At 43.4% G+C, this 19,767-nt stretch overlaps 1 pseudogene; it reads left to right on the forward strand.

The window, feature by feature from the left end:
* LOC133119049 (protein NLRC3-like) overlaps nucleotides 1-19,767 on the forward strand; it is a 41,090-nt pseudogene that overhangs the window by 12,864 nt on the left and 8,459 nt on the right.

Here is a 19,767-nt window from a genome sequence, read left to right on the forward strand (position 1 = left end):
AACACACTCTGCTGCTTTGTGAAGGCAGGAAATCTTTGCAATGTATTCTGGCTAGCCATAAATTCCCCCTGGCTTGGCTTCAATTCCTCGTATCCTCTAACAGTAGCCTATGGTAAAATAGACTCGGTGTTACATGTTATAGTGTGATATATTATCAGGCAAATATTGCACTCCCAACGGCGTGTGCAACCCTGTCTGTAGTTCTTAACAGCAGCATATTTACAGATTTAACACCAATCAAGTCTGTGTGGCAGAAGCCAAAGAGGGATGAAAACATGAAGAATTATCTATGAAGGCTATTATCTAACTTAGTGTTGACGTGTAACTGCTAAGATGGCCCAAAATAAAGTTCAAAATGCATTCAATTTATCAGTACAGTTTTTATAAAAAGAAAAAGATAGGAACAGTGTCGGTTACACAGTTAACAGTTTAAAAAGTGGGATGGTATCAGTTTACAAAAACTGATTATTTGTCACATCCCTACCTTGTGTAGTGTTTTTACAGTGATATGAGTGCAGTCGATCGCACTGATTACATTTGGGAACGTGCTGTAAATTGTGCTTTGGCATTGGCTTGTTCACCTGCAGTGTAGGGAAACCGTATGTATCGTTGGGTCATTCCAATTATGCCATCCCACACAGATGCCATGACGAGGCTCAATGATATCAAAATCAACAAAATCGGCTCATAAGCCAGTCATCATCTTGGGCCAGAAAATCCGTGTGGTCCCTGAACACCCTCTCCATCCGAAGCCTGCCATTGGCAAAGCCCTCCAACAGTGCTAAAGCAGCCATTGCGCGTCGTTGCTTTCACAAATAGGGGAATTGCTTAACACTTTGAATCAATCAGTGTGGACGAACTGATGTTCCAAGTCCATTATGAAAATGCATCGAATGTTATATGGAGTCCAAATAATTGAGTGAAATTGTCATTAGAACATATTGTCTGTATTTCACTAATTTGCCTGCAGGGTCACTATTTCCCTCTGCCTCCATAATGTGCGTACGCATGGGTCAAAGTTTTTGTAAAGAAGTTTTTTTTTTTTTTTTTATAAATCCCAATTTATGCTTAGAAAGTGGCGTACACACATTTCAAGCCCTTTTTTCAACTAGGTATTTAAGCAAGGCAATTAATGTCACAATCAAGGAAAAATATATATAAAATAGGCTAGCTAAAACATAGACATACCATTGAGTTTGCCTCTAGATCCTTCATATAGGTTTTAAGGCATCTAATGAGACCCACTCCATGTTCCAAACAGGAGGAGCAGAATACCTAATTTCCCATTTCCGTACGGGCATTGGGAACAGACAGCATAAAAAGATCCTGCAAATGTAAACAATAACTTCCAGCAGTTTTCTGCAATATATAAATGCATAGGTATGACAGAAGCAGACAAAGAATTGCCTTACAAATAAGGATATACTAATTAATACGTCCATGGGTGGCCAGTGCTGGCCAGCCAACCCGATCATATAAGGTACAATGGCGAGTGAGAGCCCTACAATTTGTAATGAATCTCAGTGTACCACCATGATGAACATTGTTGATTGCATGGAGGCACTGAGAGGATACATGCATGTACAAAACCTCATCATAATCAAGCACAGGCAGAAAGGTCTCCTTTTAACCTCAAAATAAATGTATGACCTGTTTCTGAATAAAAAAAGAAAAAAAACCCAATTTCAGTTTCGTAACTAGGTGCTTAATATGTGGTTTAAAAGAGAGGCAGTGATCAATTAAGATACCCAAGTACTCATATGAGGAAACAAACTCAATCTCTTTGCCCTGAAGAGTAACAATAGATGGTAGATTCAGTCTTTCAGTTTTTTATTGAATTGGTAAACACCATTAGTTTTGTTTTGTTAGCATTTAAAACAAGTTTCAATTGGCATAGTGTATTTTGTACAATATCAAAAGCACTTTGCAGGTTCTGAAAGGCTTTGACAAGATTTGCAGCACAGCAATAAGTAACAGTATCATCAGCATAGAAATGAAGAGCAAGCATTTGACACATTATGACCCAAACTATTAATATAAATGGTAAATGAAATGGGAACCAGAACTGAACCCTTACGGCACCCCCTTATGGATAGATGGCACATCTGAAGTGAGACCATCAAATCGATTGCATTGAGCTCTTTCAGTAAGAGAGTTTACAAACCAAGCAACTGCTTGCTCTGTGAGAGCTGTGTTAAGCAATCTCTGCTTCAGAATGCTTTGGTCAACTGTATCAAACGCTTTGGAGAGAGATCTATAAAAAGTGAGGCACAGTGCTGCTTATTGTCAAGCGCAACAGTAATATCATTCACAGCCTTCAGGACTGCTGTAATTATGCTGTGTTGTTCCTTAACCTGATTGGGACGTAGATAAGATAGCTTTTGTATATACAAACGCTGAGTCGTTCACTAATAAGAGCTTCAAGTACTGCCAGTGCTGACAAATTTGGAATTGGCCTGTAATTATTTAAAAGACACTGATCTCCCCTTTTAACAGTGGGAGAACTTAGGCCGATTTCCAGATCCTTGGGATTTCGTGACATTCCAGGGTAAGATTAAAACTATATGTTCAAGGTTCAGCTATAATGTCAGCTGCCAATTTCAAACCGCGAGCATCTAATAGGTAAGGACCAGCAGAGTTTCTTGGATCTAGGGCTTTAAGGGCTTTGTGCACTTCCTGTACTGAAAAGGGGGTACAGCTGAAGGTTTGACCATTATACACAGGTTCATCAGCACAGGGATGTATGGAAGCAGATGAGACCGAATCAAACAGAGGGGTTGAAGATATGAAGTGCTCATTAAAACAGTTCAACATTTCAGATTGGTCATGAACAGCAACTGAATCATTCATTACACAAGGAGGTAAAACAAAAGTTATTGTTCACAGACAAGTAAAACTCTGACTTGCCTTTTTTCATAAAAGCATTTGCTTCATTGTTATGTAAAAAGAAGCCAATCAATATCAGACCATGATTTCCTTGCTTTAGCCCAGGCTAAATTATGTTCGCGAATAAGACTTGAGAGCTCTGGTGAAGTGATCCCGCCCCTGAACTCTGTACCTGTAGAAAGGGGTGTGTCTATGTATGATTGTAATGAACCCATCATAAATTAATTAAATCATTTCCAGGCTGTTTCAGCATCAGGGATTAGTTCTATCCTGCTCCAATTAAAAACAAAGAAATCATGTAAAAATAAAATCATAATAATAATAAAAAATAAAAAATAAAAAACGCTGCTCAGTAAAACGCCTTCAATTTCTGTTTGGGATCTTAGTATTTCAAACAGCAGCAACAGCACAGTGGTCACTTAGGTCATTGCAGAAAACACTATTTGCAGAAGATTTGTGGGGAACATTCGTCAGTATTAAGTCAATGAGAGTAGCTCAAAGATTTAAAATCATCAGACAATGCTCGTAAAAAAAATGTAGCCATCAATAGAAATATGCTGATTTAAAATATTTTTGCAAAGCCATATTTCTGATAACACAATAAGATCAGCATCCGTAGATTTAGCTCAGATTAGGATCATGTCTAATTTTGGAAGTAAACTGCATACATTCAAATGAATAACACTGAGACCGGACCTACATTTCAAATCAGCTGGGGTGCTACAGTTCAACACAGAGCTAGGATTTGGTTGCACATTTCCTGATATTAAAAGCAAAAGAAGAACTAAACATCTCTGTCTTGCCAATGTGAGCGACAAAGTCCATGGAACCAACAAAATCTGAATGGTCGCCTTTGTTGCCATCCCACACAATTATCAAACTGAACAAGGCAGGAGGAAAATCATTGTCCAGGAATAATAAAGATACAAATAAATTCTATCAGAAATCCCGCAAAGGTAGCTCACATCAAGACCACAACTAGCCCAAGAAAGCCAGCCTCGTCTGACAGTCAACACTCCATGCCAAGCTCCCAGGTCAACACTGCTAGCTCCACTGTCACATCAGCCAAGCTCCCAGGTCAACACTGCTAGCTCCACAGACACATCAGCCAAGCTCCCAGGTCAACACTGCTAGCTCCACTGACACATCAGCACAGCGGGAGAGCGGAGGGCTTACCCACTGAATTGGCTGCATTAAGGAGATGCAGGTAACTGGTCAGGACCTGCAGAAGAATGAATGAAGAGTGACGGGCTGATCAGTCAGGCAGGAAGGCGGTAGGCCAAGCACCATAATAATAAGGGGCTGTCACTTACTGCTGCCTCAGCCGGTTGTGCACCCACCACACCTACAACTTCTACCAACAGTGCCTCTGCTGGTTGTGGTGAACCAGCTACAGTGTGGGAGGAAAGTGTCAGAGACAACAGACAGCAGCAGCCCACCACAAATCAGACACCCGCTCGGACTGCTCCAGCTCAGCATCCAGCAGCAGCAATTGCACCACCACCATCACAGAACGACCCACAAATACTTAATCAAAAAGCATGTACTATACTTTTGTTTTGAAAGAATTAGTGATGATATACTTCTAATATTTTTCTTGCAATATGGTCTTCTAACTGACTGAAGGTAATTTGAAGGTCAGTTCTTCGGTTACAACAGTTAGAATTCTCATTTGGGTCTGTCCTTCCATGCTGTAGCTTTAACTGAAAAGAGCTGCTTCCACATATTTTTTGTTCCCTAGCTATGATTGCATTTAGCAAAATGGAGAAGGGCTTCACATTGGTCTTTGCCTGGGGGCTCCAAATCACTAAAACCGCCCCTGATCATGGTGCTTTTGTTGAAGTAATAATAAAACATTACAATACATGTCATTTGGCTGATGCTGTCCAAAGCAACTTGCAGTTGACTAGACTAAGCAGGAGACAATCCTCCCCTGGAGCAATGCAGGGTAAAGGGCCTTACTCTAGGGCCCAACAGCTGTGCGGATCGTATTGTGAGATGGGTGCATGGGGGGTTGGACCCAAAATGCATGACTCAGACAACAGAGATGTAATAAAGTGAAATCCAGCCAAAACCAAAGTACAGTTCCGAGGGAGAAGGCAGTCTGGAAATTGGTTAACCATGCAAAAAGTCTAGTAACCAGGAAAGCTGTCAGTGGTGCAGTAATGCAGACGGACAGCAGGCAGGCTCAGGGTCGATGACGGCACAAGAGTCAAGACCGAAGTCTACTCCGCAGGGCAAAAGCACAAAGACAGCAGGCAAAGTTTGTGGTACAGGCAGGCAATGGTCAACAAAACAGAATCCAATAACAATGGTCAATAAACAGACTTGGATTTTAACGGGTAGAAGATAGCTTGACAGACCTCTTAAAAATGCACTGACGAACAGGAGGCAACAATTTCGCAAAGACATGACATAACTGAGCTTATGTGCAGGTGTAGACAGGTGCAGACAATTAGCTTGAGAGCAGCATGAGAATGGAAATCAGGTGTGGAGGATTGACAAGTTAATCAGGTAATTAGTCATCGTTAGCTATGAACCTATCCTGCCCTAGCGTTGGTAAATTAGTAAATGACATGCACAAGAAACATCAGGTAACATGAACTGATGGTTAGAATGATCCAATCCTGAACTAAAGTTAGTAGATTAGTAAGAAGACAAGGGAAATTGAAACAATTAGTGACAGAAAGAGAGAGAGAAAAAAAGCATGAATGCAAGGTTTGCAGCAAGACACGAGAAAGTATGCAAATAAATGAACAGAACAACAAAACATGAAACAAACATAAATTGTGACATAAGTTTGCAAAACTATGACATGAATAAACAATAAAACGTGACATGACAAGACTAACAATTAAGTTGTAACAACTAAATATGAAATGTAACCTGACAAGACAATGAAACATAACAAGAAATAAAACATAAAAATGTGGCGAGACTAGACTAACGTAATACATGACAATAAAATAACTAAACATGAAACATTAAATATTGTGGCTACACTGGGGATTGAACCACCGAACTTGTGGGTCCTAGTCATGTTCCTTAACTGCTACGCTGCAGGCCGCCCATTTTATTTGTGAAGCTGTCTTTGCAGATTATCAAATTGTTCCCCAGAAATGTAAGTAGTAGGCCAAGAGAAAAAGTAGCTGTCCAGGGGGGTTCAGCTGATGTTCAGATAATTTGTAATTGCTCATTTGAACCGCTGAGGTTAGGGCTTGAGCCAGTTTGATTGTTCTGTTGCTGTGTTAATCACGTATACTGGTTGCATACCTGTAGAGTGATTGAACCTTTGTTTTAAATAGCTGTGGAATTTGTCAGGACATTAGCTTGATTTGATACTGCTTGTGAGCGATTTGTAGGTGATTTAAATGGGCGTGTTCAGAGCGACGCTAGCGACGCTCCATCCCAATTATGTTGTTATGTTTCACCCCATCCCAGTCTGCTCTCTCCCTCGGAGACACCCCCTGCGACGTGGGCCTCCATGCCGTCGGAACCCCTCCAACCTCAGCTACCCCCCGCTGACCCCCTGTGAGGACTGTCACAGGGGGACTATGGAACTGCCTGTCTGCCACTCGGAAGGCTGACTTCATCCCCGCATATGCCTCCCTCCAGTCCCTACAATTCCTTGCCCTCACTGATACCTGGATCACACCTGACCACACCGCCACTCCCGCTGCCCTCTCATCCTCCTTCGCCTTCTCGCACACTCCCTGGCCTTCCAGCCGTGGCGGTGGTACTGGTCTTTTAATTTCCCCCCAGTGGAAATTCTCTGTTCTCCGCCTTTCTGACCTGTCCATATCCACTTTTGAATTCCATTCTGTTGCAGTATCCTACCCGACTAACCTTTTTATTGCAGTCATCGTCCTTCAGGGCCCCTGGGAAGCTTCCTTGATGAGCTAGACACCCTTCTCAGCTCCTTCCCTGAGGATGGCACCCCGCTGATTCTCCTTGGAGACTTCAACATCCACCTTGAAGCCTCCCAGGCTGCTGCCTTCCTACCGCTACTCCACTCCTTCGGCATCTCCCTGCAACACTCTCCTCCAACCCACAAGGCAGGCAATGTCCTAGACCTTGTCTTCATTTCATTCTCCCTCCCTCTTCCTCCCCATCCTCCTCCCCCTCCTCCCACCCACCCTTCCTCAGCCCGCCATAACCTCCGCTCCCTCTCACCCTCTTCCTTTGCCACCACTGTCACCGCCTCACTCCCGAATCCTTCTCCAAACTCCCCGCTGACTGCATCTGCCACCCTCCTTTTATCTCTCTCCTCCGCCTTTGACTCTCTCTGTCCCCCTGTCTCAAAGCCGCCTCGCACATCCCCCCCAGTCCTTGGATATCTGACACCCTCCGTACCTCCAGGGCCAGCCTCCGCGCAGCGGAGAGGAAGTGGAGGAAATCCAGAGACGCTTCAGACCTCACAACTTACCAGTCTCTCCTGCCGGCATTCTCTCCCGCTGTCACTGCCGCCAAAGCAAAATACTGTCAAACACAAATTCAGAACTCCGGTTCTAACCCCCGGAAACTTTTATCTATTTTCTCCTCTCTCCTCAATGCACCGCCTCCTCCTCCTCAGTCCTCCTTCGCTGCTGATGACTTTGCTGATTTCTTCGATGAGAAGGTCACAGTCATCCGCAGATCCTTTACAACCACTGGCCCCCTCACCGAGCCCTTCCCCCCCCTCTAGGCCCATCCCTTCCTTTTCCACTTTCTCCCCCCTTACAGACTCTGATGTTTCTCAACTCCTGCTTTCCCACCGCACTACAACCTGAGCCCTTGACCCTATCCCCTCTTCTCTTCTCCAGACTATCATAACTGACATTCTCCCATTTGTCACCTCCCTTGTCAACTCCTCCCTGTTTTCCGGCTGTTTTCCAGCATCCTGCAAGAGGGCCCACATCACTCCGCTGCTAAAAAAAAAGCCTACTCTGGATCCCTCCATCATCCACAACTCCCACCCAGTATCTCTTCTTCCTTTTCTTTCTAAAACCATAGAATGAGCCGCTTCTACTCAACTTTCTTCTTTCTTTTCTAACAACAACCTGCTTCTTTTTTCTCTTTACACTCGTTCTCTTGGCCCTGTGATCACTGCATATAGGCTATCCTACCACTGTTATGCGGACGATACCCAACTCTTCCTCTCGTTCCCACCGTCTGATACACAGGTTTCAGCCCGTATCTCTGCTTGCCTGAGTGACATCCAGAGCTGGATGGACAACCACCATCTAAAGCTCAACCCAGGCAAGACTGAAATGATATTCATCCCTGCTAATACCTTTCCTCATCTGGATATCTCCATTTCCCTCGGGGATACCACACTCACGCCATCACCCAGTGCAAGGAACCTCGGCGTGGTGATGGACAGCAGACTGTCCCTTTCCGAGAACATTGCGGCGGTGACCCGGTCTTGCAGGTTCTTCCTATACAACATACGGAGAATCCGCCCCTTTCTCACCCCCTACTCGACCCAGCTCCTGGTCCAAGCGATGGTTTTGTCCCACCTGGACTACTGCAATTCCCTCTTGGCTGTCCTCCTAGCTTCAACCTTCCCAAATACTCACAGGTCACCCCCCTGCTTACTTCCCTCCACTGGCTGCCTGTCATGGCTCGCATCAAATTCAAAACATTGGTGCTAGCCTTCCAAGCAGTTAAGGGGTCTTCCCCAGCTTACCTACAAACAATCATCAGACACTACACCCCTGCCAGACCCCTTCGTTCCGCCTCCACAGGCCACTTGGCACCTCCCCCTCTCCGAATCTCCACCTCACACTCACGACTACTGTCTGTTCTGGCTCCACGGTGGTGGAACGAACTCCCTGTTGAGGTCAGAACTGTTGAATCTCTCCCCACCTTCAAGCGCAAGCTGAAGACGCACCTCTTCAAGCAGCACCTCTCCCCATCCCTCCCTACCTCCCTGTGAACCTTGATTGTTGTCTCTGTGACTTACTTGGTATGGTATTTTTAGTTGGCTAGGTAAGCAGTGTTTGGATAGTTAAGTTTGGTCACTTTTGCTCTGTTGTTTGTTTGTTTATTTGTTCAAAAAAAAAAAAAAATCAAATAGGCCCTGGTCCTTATCTTTGTTGTACAGGTAGCAGTTGAAATTGTACTTCCCTCTAGGGTCTTTCAGCACACTTATCCCTGGTTATGAGTATGCACTTTGTTGTACGTCGCTCTGGATAGGAGCGTCTGCCAAATGCCAATAATGTAATGTAATGATGTCCCCTGGCCTCTTTTTTTCTGACGCAACTTGGAAGCTTCTGGTGCATTTTTAAATGATAAATTAATCCTTAATACATGCCTTTATTCTGAAGCATTTTGTTAAGTTTACATTAAAAACTGATTTACTGATTTAATTAAAAATCAATTTCCTCCAAATCAATGTTTCACAATTATTGGCACCCTTAAAGATTATTGTAAATAACACCTACCAAAATTCAACCAGGTATTAAATTCCACTTATTTAAGTTTATCTATGTGTTAGGGAACTGTATTGAGTGATTACATCACTTCCTGTTGTGGTGGCTACCTAACAACAAAAAATAGCCACCAGAGGGAACTTTGTTTTCTTGTCGGCATTTCCAACGTGTGTTACAAAAATGAAGTCTGCCATGTGTCCACGTTTTGCCATTTATTTACATATGGATCAAACACTACCACATTACCAACACGACAGTCTCTTGCACCCACGGTTGAAAAACTGTGTGCTTCCTGGCTACTAAGTCCCTGATTACCTACACCTGTGAACCCCTTGTATCAGTGCACACCATGATTACCTGCTGCTTATGCCCCTAGTGTGCAGGTGGAGTAATGACAACATTCACCTAACACACTCAACATATAGCAATACCCAAATTGGCTCCAACACCTGTTTCACTTGGGTATAAAAATGTGGTAACACACATGCAATATCCCTTTGTCATCCAACACCATGAAGAAAACAAAAGAATTGGCAGTTCCAAAGAGGCAGATGGTCGTAGACCTTCATAATCGTGGTAATGGCTACAAGAAAATTCACAAGCAATTGAATATACCACTGAGCACTGTCAGAGCAATTATAAAAAAGTTCAAAAGATATGGAACTGTTGAAAATCTCATGGGTAGAGGACGCAACTGCATCTTGCCCCCCAGGATACTGAGGAGAATGGTGAGAGAAGCAACTAAATCCCCAAGGATCACAGTGAAAGAATTGCAGGCCTTCGTGGCATCTTGGGGTCACCAGGTTTCAAAAAGCACCATCAGACACCACCTCCATAACCACAGCCTCATTGGAAGGGTTGCCAGAAGAAAGCCTTTTCTGACCACAAGAGACAGAAGAAAGCGTTTGCCAAACGTCATTTACATTATGACTGGAACAAGGTTCTCTGGTCAGATGAGACCAAAATTGAACGTTTTGGTCAGATACAGCATAAGTATGTTTGGCGTAGGAACAGAGATGCATACAAGGAGAAGCACCCCATACCCACAGTGAAATATGGTGGTGGGTCAGTCATGTTTTGGGGCTATTTTAATTCCAGAGGTCCGGGGGCACTGGTTAGGATTGATGGCATAATGAATTCCAGCAAGTATCAGGCAATTTTGGCTGAAAATCTGGTTCCCTCTGCCAGAAGTCTGGGACTTGGTCGTAGGTGGACTTTCCAACAAGACAATGACCCAAAACACACCTCAAGATCCTCACAGAAATGGTGTCGAGGACCCGGCCCTAGGCCCCCCTGATGAGAGATTGACGGGGGATGGGTTAGAAAGGAATGCATTGTTAACCCCTCGCACACGCCATCGAGGTGGTAGTAAGAACGCGCGTAAGAAGAAAAATATGTGGTTCAGAGAATGAGCAGCCATGCTTGTCAGTAGAGGAGTCTGAAGTCGGGGGACTTAGATTTAGGGTTTTAAGGAGCAAGGTTAAAGGTCTGACTGAGAATACCCCAACCCTACAGGGGAGGGGCACAATGCCTGGCTAAAGAAAAACAAAAATAAGGAAAACGGAAGGAAGGGATGTCAATACCGAAAGAAAATTAAGAGGCTTCACGGGCCTCTCTGAGGATAACACAAATAATTTATCGAATAGATTTAAAGGACTGACTATAGAGGAGTTGAATGATGAATTACACTCAGCTATTAGCTGGATGTCCTTTGTAGATCCCTTAAGGCGCCACAAAAAGGGGCACCTGAAGAGGGTGTTGAGATGGTGGCAGGCTTTAACGTCTGGCTTGCATGAGATCAAAGTTTGGAGGAAGTCAAGGAGAGATTATGAAACTGACACAGACACCAGTAATGAATAGGTTCATTAAAAACAACATAAGGGCTAGTGTTTTTCCACTCATATATTAAGATGGGGGAAATTCCCAAACCAGAGGGGCCCATGACATAAAATATTGGGGACAGTTCTTTTGAGGTATGAGAAAATGACAATTGGAAAAACAGAAATAATTAATATGGTCATTGAAAAACAAGTTATATAAAAGATAAATGTCTTCCCGCTTGACATAATGGGGACATTTCTTATCAAAAAAGGTACACTTTTGTATACAAAAAAGATATATAAGGGATAAGTTTTTAGACCTTAGAGCAGGATCCCAGAATTTGGCTTCAGAAGATATCTACGAGCTGGTGAAGAAAGATCCACGCAGAACAATTATAACCAAGCTGGAGTGGTAATTATAATCTATATTACTTGTAGAAGTAGGAAAAGTAACATATTATAAGTTTACTTTTATATATCTTTTATTTCTTATTAGGATACTATATAAAGTAGAAAAATGTAGAGAAATTATCATATTTAGATAAATATAATATTATAGGAATAGTTTCTTTTTAAACGTCAAGAAGGGGGAGCTATAGGATAAGGCTAAGGCCAAAGAGGATGGATATAGGAAGGGTGTACCTTGATTTTTAAACATCGTGGTGGAAAGGTAATTTAGAAAGAGCTAAGAGGGGTATATGTAACTTGCATGTGATTAGCAAACTGCAAAAGATGATATGTACACTGTAATCTGTACAACTCTATTCTTTTGATTGATTATAATAAAGTATATCTTACTATAATCATATGTGATAAAGATTCTTTAGAGGAATACATTGAATACAGGACATCGATTACCAGATTTGCATCACACCCTTCACTTCGAGACTGGGCTGGAAGTTCAGTAGAACTTACCAGGGCTCCAGGACGTTCGGAGTACTTCAGTTCGTCCCCGAGACACCTCATTGTGAGGTACTGCTCGTGGGAACGTGAGGTCTGAGCTCGGCAAGGGGTCCGTGGCTCACGACAATTTTGGCGCCCAACGTGGGGCTCGAGCAGCAGAGAATTGCTCACGGCCTATTGAGGCATTGTCCGAGTGGATTCCTACTCGAGGGTCTCGAGTTGATTACTGGCACTGAAGAGAAAGGTGCTGGACACCTAAGTAGTGAAACCGTAAATACTCGAACTCAAAAGGAATCGAAGTAATTTAGAATAAGTTACAATATTAGAAAACTGTATAGGACAGTAAATTCTAATAAAGTAATAGTATACATATCAATCTATAAATAGGTGGGAAAATGGCTGTCAGTGATATGCCAGACCCACATATAGAAGTATATTACCTAATAAGAATAGCCCATAGTAGGGACTACTAGGGACTACAAGTCGCGCCTCCGACAGAGGGAGAGGCATTGGTTCGGAAAATACATAAAGAGAATGGATATTTCTCTTTTAATTGTAATTAAGAACTTGAATAGGTTACATATACCCAAGCTGAAAGAGGTAGTGAAGGGAGTAGTTAAGAACTGCTCACAATGCCAGATGATTAATACACCACACGGCCTGTGGAGTGCTGGATTAACTATAAGGTCGGGAGTACCCTGGGGAAGTATTTGCATGGACGTGGCCGGTCCTGTAGTACGATCCACAGGGGGGCACCGATACTTGCTGATAATAGTTGATTCGTGCACTGGGTACACCCTGGTCCATCCTCTGCGGCAAGGTACGGGGAGACAGATTCTAGCCAAGCTAGAAAGCACAGTAATGGCAATAGGAAAACCTAAAGAAATTAGATCAGACAATGGAGCACATTTCAAGAATACCCTTATCAATAAATGGTGTATCAAAAACAATATAGAAAGAATATTTTCCCCACCCTATCATCCCCAAGCAAATGGGATAGTAGAGAGGAAGATACAAACAGTGAAGAGATTAATAGCTAAAACTTGTAATAGCAAGGATTGGGATCAGAACCTCATAAAATTACATGAGCAGATAAATGACTATGACACTACGGGGGGGGGCACGGCCTTTTATAAAATGTTCCAAAGGGAATATGAAACCAGAGAAACAGGGAGACCAGTAGTAAATACCGCTCCTATGTGCCCCTTACAGGTAGGAGATCAAGTCAGAACTAGAAATCAAGGCCCACAACCAGGTGTCCCTGTAAAGGTGAGGTTTGGACCTATAGATAGGGTAGAGAAAGTGTTAGATAAAAACACGGTAGAATTGAAAAAGGGAGGAATAACCTCAGTAGCACAGTGTAAGAAAATATAATGGAGATAGGATCACAGAAATATTTACTGCCTAAAAGCTTGTTCCCTAAAGTCTGGGTCAAGGTGGTCAGACAGACAGAGGGAACATTTAGAGTTTTAACAGCTAGAAAAGGTCATGACCTGGCACAACATGGGGGCCAGAAATTAATAAAACCTTGTCCAGTGCTGGAAGAAATTAAAGGACCAGGCTGTTGCATCATGTGTTCATGTAATGAATTAAGGCCAGGATATCAGGGACCTGGTGGGGCAAGAGTACCCCCAAAAATAGAGGGGTTACCAGGGGACGCCCTATGGGGAATGACAACCCAGACAGGGCATTCTCCAGTAGTAATGATGCACAGATTAGTGGTCTGTGGACAGTGCAGGATTAGCATTGCGACAAATACCACTTTTCTCATGGCCAGAGAAATAGAGGGGCCTGAGAAGGGGGGGCAGCCTAGGAAAAAATGTAGCTGCCTTGAAACAGCAGAAGGGGAACTTGTGACATGTAATGAGTGCAGGGAACTCACTTTCAAGGGATCAGCTGTAGCAATATGCTGCGGCTGCACTGCAAAACCCCCGACGTGTTCGAAGAAATACCAGTGCACATCCCAGACAACAGGCAGGAGAAGTACGAAGTGCAAAGTCACGTCTTTCGAAAGTCTGGATCCTGATCCTGCCCCAGATTCCCAAACCAATGCAGCTGTTCAAAGAGCTCATCAACAGCAAGGAGGAGGGATCAAATCCCGCAGAAAACGAGATGGCTATATTTAGGGCATGAGTGGTAATTATAATCTATATTACTTGTAGAAGTAGGAAAAGTAATACATAGAAGTAATACATTATAAGTTTCCTTTTATTTTTATGTCTTTTATTTTTTAGAAAGATACTATATACGATATAAATAAGTAGTAGACTTTAGGGGTGTTCGTACCCATTGTATTAATGGAAGTTCAGTAGCTTTTATCTCCGTGAAGGGGGAGCCATAAGATAAGGTAAAGGCCAAAGAGGAGGATGGATATAGGAAGGGTGTACCTTGATTTTTAAACATCGTGGTGGAAAGGTAATTTAGAAAGAGCTAAGAGGGGTATATGTAACTTGCATGTGATTAGCAAACTGCAAAAGATGATATGTACACTGTAATCTGTATAACTCTATTCTTTTGATTGATTATAATAAAGTATATCTTACTATAATCATATGTGATAAAGAGTCTTTAGAGAAATACATTGAATACAGGACATCGATTACCAGATTTGCATCACACCCTTCACTTCGAGACTGGGCTGGAAGTTCAGTAGAACTTACCAGGGCTCCAGGACGTTCGGAGTACTTCAGTTCGTCCCCGAGACACCTCATTGTGAGGTACTGCTCGTGGGAACGTGAGGTCTGAGCTCGGCAAGGGGTCCGTGGCTCACGACAATGGTTCCGTGACAACAAATTCAACGTTCAATGGCCATCTCAGTCACCTGACCTCAATCCAATCGAAAACTTGTGGGCTGAGTTGAAGAGGTCAGTTGATAAGCACAAACCCAAGAATGTGAAGGATTTTGAAAGGATATGCAAAGAGGAATGGTCCAAAATCCCTCCAAATGTGTTCCTTAATCTTGTCAAAAATTATGACTCCATGCTGTTATCCTTGCCAGAGGTGGTTGCACTAAGTACTAGGTGAAGGGTGCCAATAATTCTGAAACCTTGATTTTGTTGAAATGTATTTTTTATTAAATGATTGTTATGATTTTGGTTGTTTCCATTGAAACTTTAATAAAGTACAGTATTTGGCACATGTTGGTGTATTGCCTTTCTCTATAATTATATTATTCTTTTTTTTTAAGCCTTGTTTGTGCATTGCTGGTGAGGGGTGCCAATAATTCTTGAGCCCACTGTATTTTACATCTTACCTTTAGCTGTGCCAAATGTCCCACCGCACTGCAAACTAATTCACTGTCCACTCTGAAAGATGTTATCTTTCAGATCTTACCAAACCTTTTTATTCTATAATATATTTATTCTTCTTTACAGACTGAACAGCTGTGGCCTAAGTGAGAAGTCCTGTAACATTGTGGCCTCAGCTCTCCAGTCATCAAACTCACCCCTAAGAGATCTGGACCTCAGCTGCAATTACCTGGGAGATTCAGGAGTGAAGCTGCTCTGTGCTGGACTGATGAGTCCAAACTGTAAACTACAGAGACTGGACCTCAGCTACAATATGCTGGGAGATGCAGGAGTGGAGCTGCTCTGTGCTGGACTGATGAGTCCAAACTAAACTACAGAGACTGGGGTGAGTAGTGCGGTGTTCTGTGCGACCTTAACGAAATAGAATGAGTGATTATGGCTTTATGCAGTGAAATGATGAAACGCTTGTTCTCTCTGTTTACTATTCTGTCCATCGGCATTCTTTCTTTTTCCACATTCTTCTCATCCCTCTCTTCTTACTCCACTATCACAGCAAAGAAAAGCAGGATAAAACCTGATGAGTCTTATGGTTGGCAGATTTGTGGTTACTGACCAGAATGTAAGGTTTCAGTGGAGTCTGTAGTATCAGCGCACAGGTGATGACTGGATGCTGGATGTCTGATTGATGTGGTAAAAGACTGACCACCTGCATAGTAAAATGTTTCAGGTATGTCTCACATTAGTCTTCATCCATCTCCACTGTTCACTACCTGCTATGAATTCGGATCGAATCCTTCATTTTACCCCATTCTCTGATGAAGGGGAGCTGTACTCCTCACAATACAGTTCATTCCCACCTACAGAACAGGACTATTCTGCTGACTGTAAAGACTTCATTCCCCCGTACAGAACAGGACTTTTTTGCTTTTGGTGCTGCAGTTAGCGGTTGGTGATTGACCCTGATAAGAGAGCCAAAGGGCCAGATAACTGCAAGGGCTCTTTTAAGGGCTCTATGTTCGTTGGAATTAGTATATTAGTGCTATGTACAAACATGAAATGGAGAGAAAGCAGGAAGTAAGGAATGCAAGATTGAAAGTAAGGTTGAACCCCGGAACTACCATAAACACCAGAATAGTGGGGCACGCAGACAGGCGAGTGACTGAGCTCGTCAACATTCAGACTCAGACATCACAGGGGAAGACGAGTGCAAAGACGAATTAATATAAACAACACCAGACATGAATATGAAAAATATTAAATTACAAGAATAATAATAATAAACATTGATAAACTAACAGACAGAACACAGGAACATAACAAAGACAGAGATTTTAGAGTAATTCAGATGGGTTGAACCGGTTTTAGTTCAATCAAAAAACTAGCTGGAAAGGTAGGAAGTTCAAATGAGGGAAAGTATAGTGAGCAGTTTGAGGGGTGGGGTGATGCAGTTGGAGCTCCAGGATATGAGAAGGTGTGGGCATAAACCAGGGGAAAATGGGCATTTTCCTGCAAAAATAAATCAGTTTTTTTCTGTTCAATAAATATTCAATAAAACTAAAATTAGTTCTTGAGCTATTGAGTCATTCATCACATTGAAATTGAAAATTTCACTGAATTGACTTCATCCACATGGAGAAATAAGTGTGAATTTGTGCGTTTTCCATTCTTCATGAGAATTAGCATATGTTCAAAAAGTGTCAAGATACAAAAGGTAAGGATTTTTTCCCTATTTGCCTGTGATACAGTGCTTAAGAGAAGGTACCACAGGTGAATAGAACCGCCCTGACCTATATACAGTGCAGTCCGTTAATATTTGGTCAGTGATATTTGTTTTGGCTGGGTACTCCAGCGCATGTGTAATGGAATATGGCGTTGAAGTGCAGACTGTTGTCTTTAAATTGAGGGTATTTGCATCCATATCTGTGTAGGAATTACAGCCCTTTTATGCATAGTCCCCCGATTTCAGGGCACCATAACATTTGGAACGAATAGCTTTACAGGTGTTTCTGATTAGTCAGTGTGTTCAATGCTTCCTTACTGAACATCTTGGTCGCTGTTTGGAAGTATATCCGTGCCATAATGAAACTGAAAATGGCTTTTGCATTTTAATTTTAATTATGACATGGTGTTAAAGTACATGGAATCAAAATGGAATGTAATTCCCGATTTGCATTTGCATTTTGGCGCGCATATGCTTCCTTATAGCACAGCCTACAATAGTGATCTGTGTTAATCATGTAATGTGTTGTTATTAATTTGGTTAAGCCATAGAACTTACTACCATTCCCATAATTCTGGGGAAGACAAAATGGTGAGAGAAATGGAGTCGGCGTCCCTAGGAGAGTGCTGAGGAAATTTTTCAATTCAGCAACTCATGTTTGTAAGACCTGTTAGGCTAGATGTTTACTAAGTTAATAATGCTGCAGTTGTTTGGAGATAACAATGCTTATTTGCAAGTGACGCACACATGAACCTTTAATGGATCTGAATTGTGCGATGGACCAGATACTGAGCGGCCGGAATTCAATGTTATTTGGACAACATACTGGTCACCGGAAAGACAGAGCAAGAGCATCTGGAGAACCCGGATGCCACACTGCAGCGGCTGGAAGAATATGGACTTAGGGTCCGCAGATCAAAGTGTGAGTTTTTCCAGTCTTCTGTTGAGTATTTGGGACATGTGATTGACTCTGAAGGCTGCTTGAGTCTGACGTTGTAACACATTTCGACACTACACTACCCTTACAACTGGCATGTGATGCTTCCCCTTATGGGGTGGGGGCAGTTGTTTCTCACATCATGCCCAGTGGTGAAGAGCGACCTATCGCGTTTGCCTCATGCACACTAAGCCAAGACGAGTGCAACTATGCACAAATAGAACGAGAAGCACTGGGGATTGTTTTTGGTGTCAGGAAGTTTCATCAATATCTCTTTGGGAGAAAGTTTGTTCTTCTGACAGACCACCGCCCCCTAACAACAATCTTCGGACCCCATACCGGCATTCCATCCTTAGCAGCCGGACGGATGCAAAGATGGGCCTTGTTGTTGTCTGCCTACGACTATGACATATACAATACCGCAAGTCTGAGCTGCGTGCTAATGCAGATGGCCTCTCTAGACTACCCCTGCCTGTGGACCGTGCTGAGCCACCGCAGGCCGGAATTTTCTACTTCAGGGAAGTGGAGGAAGCTCCCATCACTGCTGCACAAGTAAAGAGGCACACCCGGAATGACCCTGTTCTAGCAACGCTGATGGATGCAGAGATCAACGGAGGAGGTATGGATCTCCCCGACCTAAAGCCCTACCTCACAAGAAGGAATGAGCTCTCGGTGCAGGCAGGATGTCTCCTTTCTGATTATCCCACTTGTGCTGCAGAAAAGGCTACTACAACAGCTACATGAAGGACACTGTGGGATTGTCCACATGAAAGAGCTTGCCAGAAGCTACTTTTGGTGGCCTGGACTCGATGGGCAGATTGAAGAGACAGCAAGAACATGCCCATCATGTCAACAAGTTTGCTGCATGCCACAGCCAGCCCCTCTCCATCCATGGGACTGGCCAGAGGCACTATGGCAGCATGTTCATGTGGATTTTGCTGGCCCACGTGAGGAGAGGATGTTACTGGTGGTGGTAGATGCCCACAGCAAGTGGCCGGAAGTCCCTATCACCCAGCTACCAATGGATTAGCTGAGAGATTTGTTCAGAACATGAAAAACTTCACAGGGACAACCACACAAGTCGCTCAGCGGAGACAGCTCCGCTCCAACCTTGACCTTCTGAAACCACCAAAGACCAAAGAGACCGTTCACCGGAAACAATAAGCCCAGGTTGAGAGACGTGAGCAAAGAGCAAAGGAAAGGACCTTCCGCCCTGGTGACAATGTACTACAACAACAGACCAAGCACGTAACTACAACAACAGACCAAAATGGATGCCTGCTACAGTCCTTGAACAGACTGGCCCTGTGTCTTATACAGTTCGGACCAATGATGATATTGTCTGGAGGAGACACACTGACCAACTACTTGCTGGTGTGACAGCACCTGCAGAAACCCCATCTGTGGTTGGTGCTGAGCCATCTAAGCTGGACAGCCCAGCCCAGCCCGCACTCACCCAGGAGGCACTGCAGGCTATGGAACCTGTTTCTTCAGGACCCACTCCTGCAGCTGTTTCAGAGACAGGACTGTCGACATATCCCACACCAAGGTCTGTTCCGGTGACGGTCAGCGTGAATCAGCCGGATGGCAGTGCTATTAGCCGCTATTCGCATAGAGAATGGCGGCCTCCAAAACGCCTAGATCTATAGTGGTGACCTACCCAGTAGAATGGGGTAGAATAATCCCCCAAAATGTGTTCCTGGCGGTTAAGGATGCCACCATTAAGTGGGGAGGAGTATGTCATATATTCTGGTATTGGGTGTTACACTCTGTTACTGCCACCTATTGGCTAGTGCCCTTACTAACCGTTCTGATTTAAGAGACCTCCGGGTCACATGTT

Source organism: Conger conger, chromosome 19 (assembly GCF_963514075.1).
Source record: "Conger conger chromosome 19, fConCon1.1, whole genome shotgun sequence".
NCBI classification, from domain to species: Eukaryota; Metazoa; Chordata; class Actinopteri; order Anguilliformes; family Congridae; genus Conger; species Conger conger.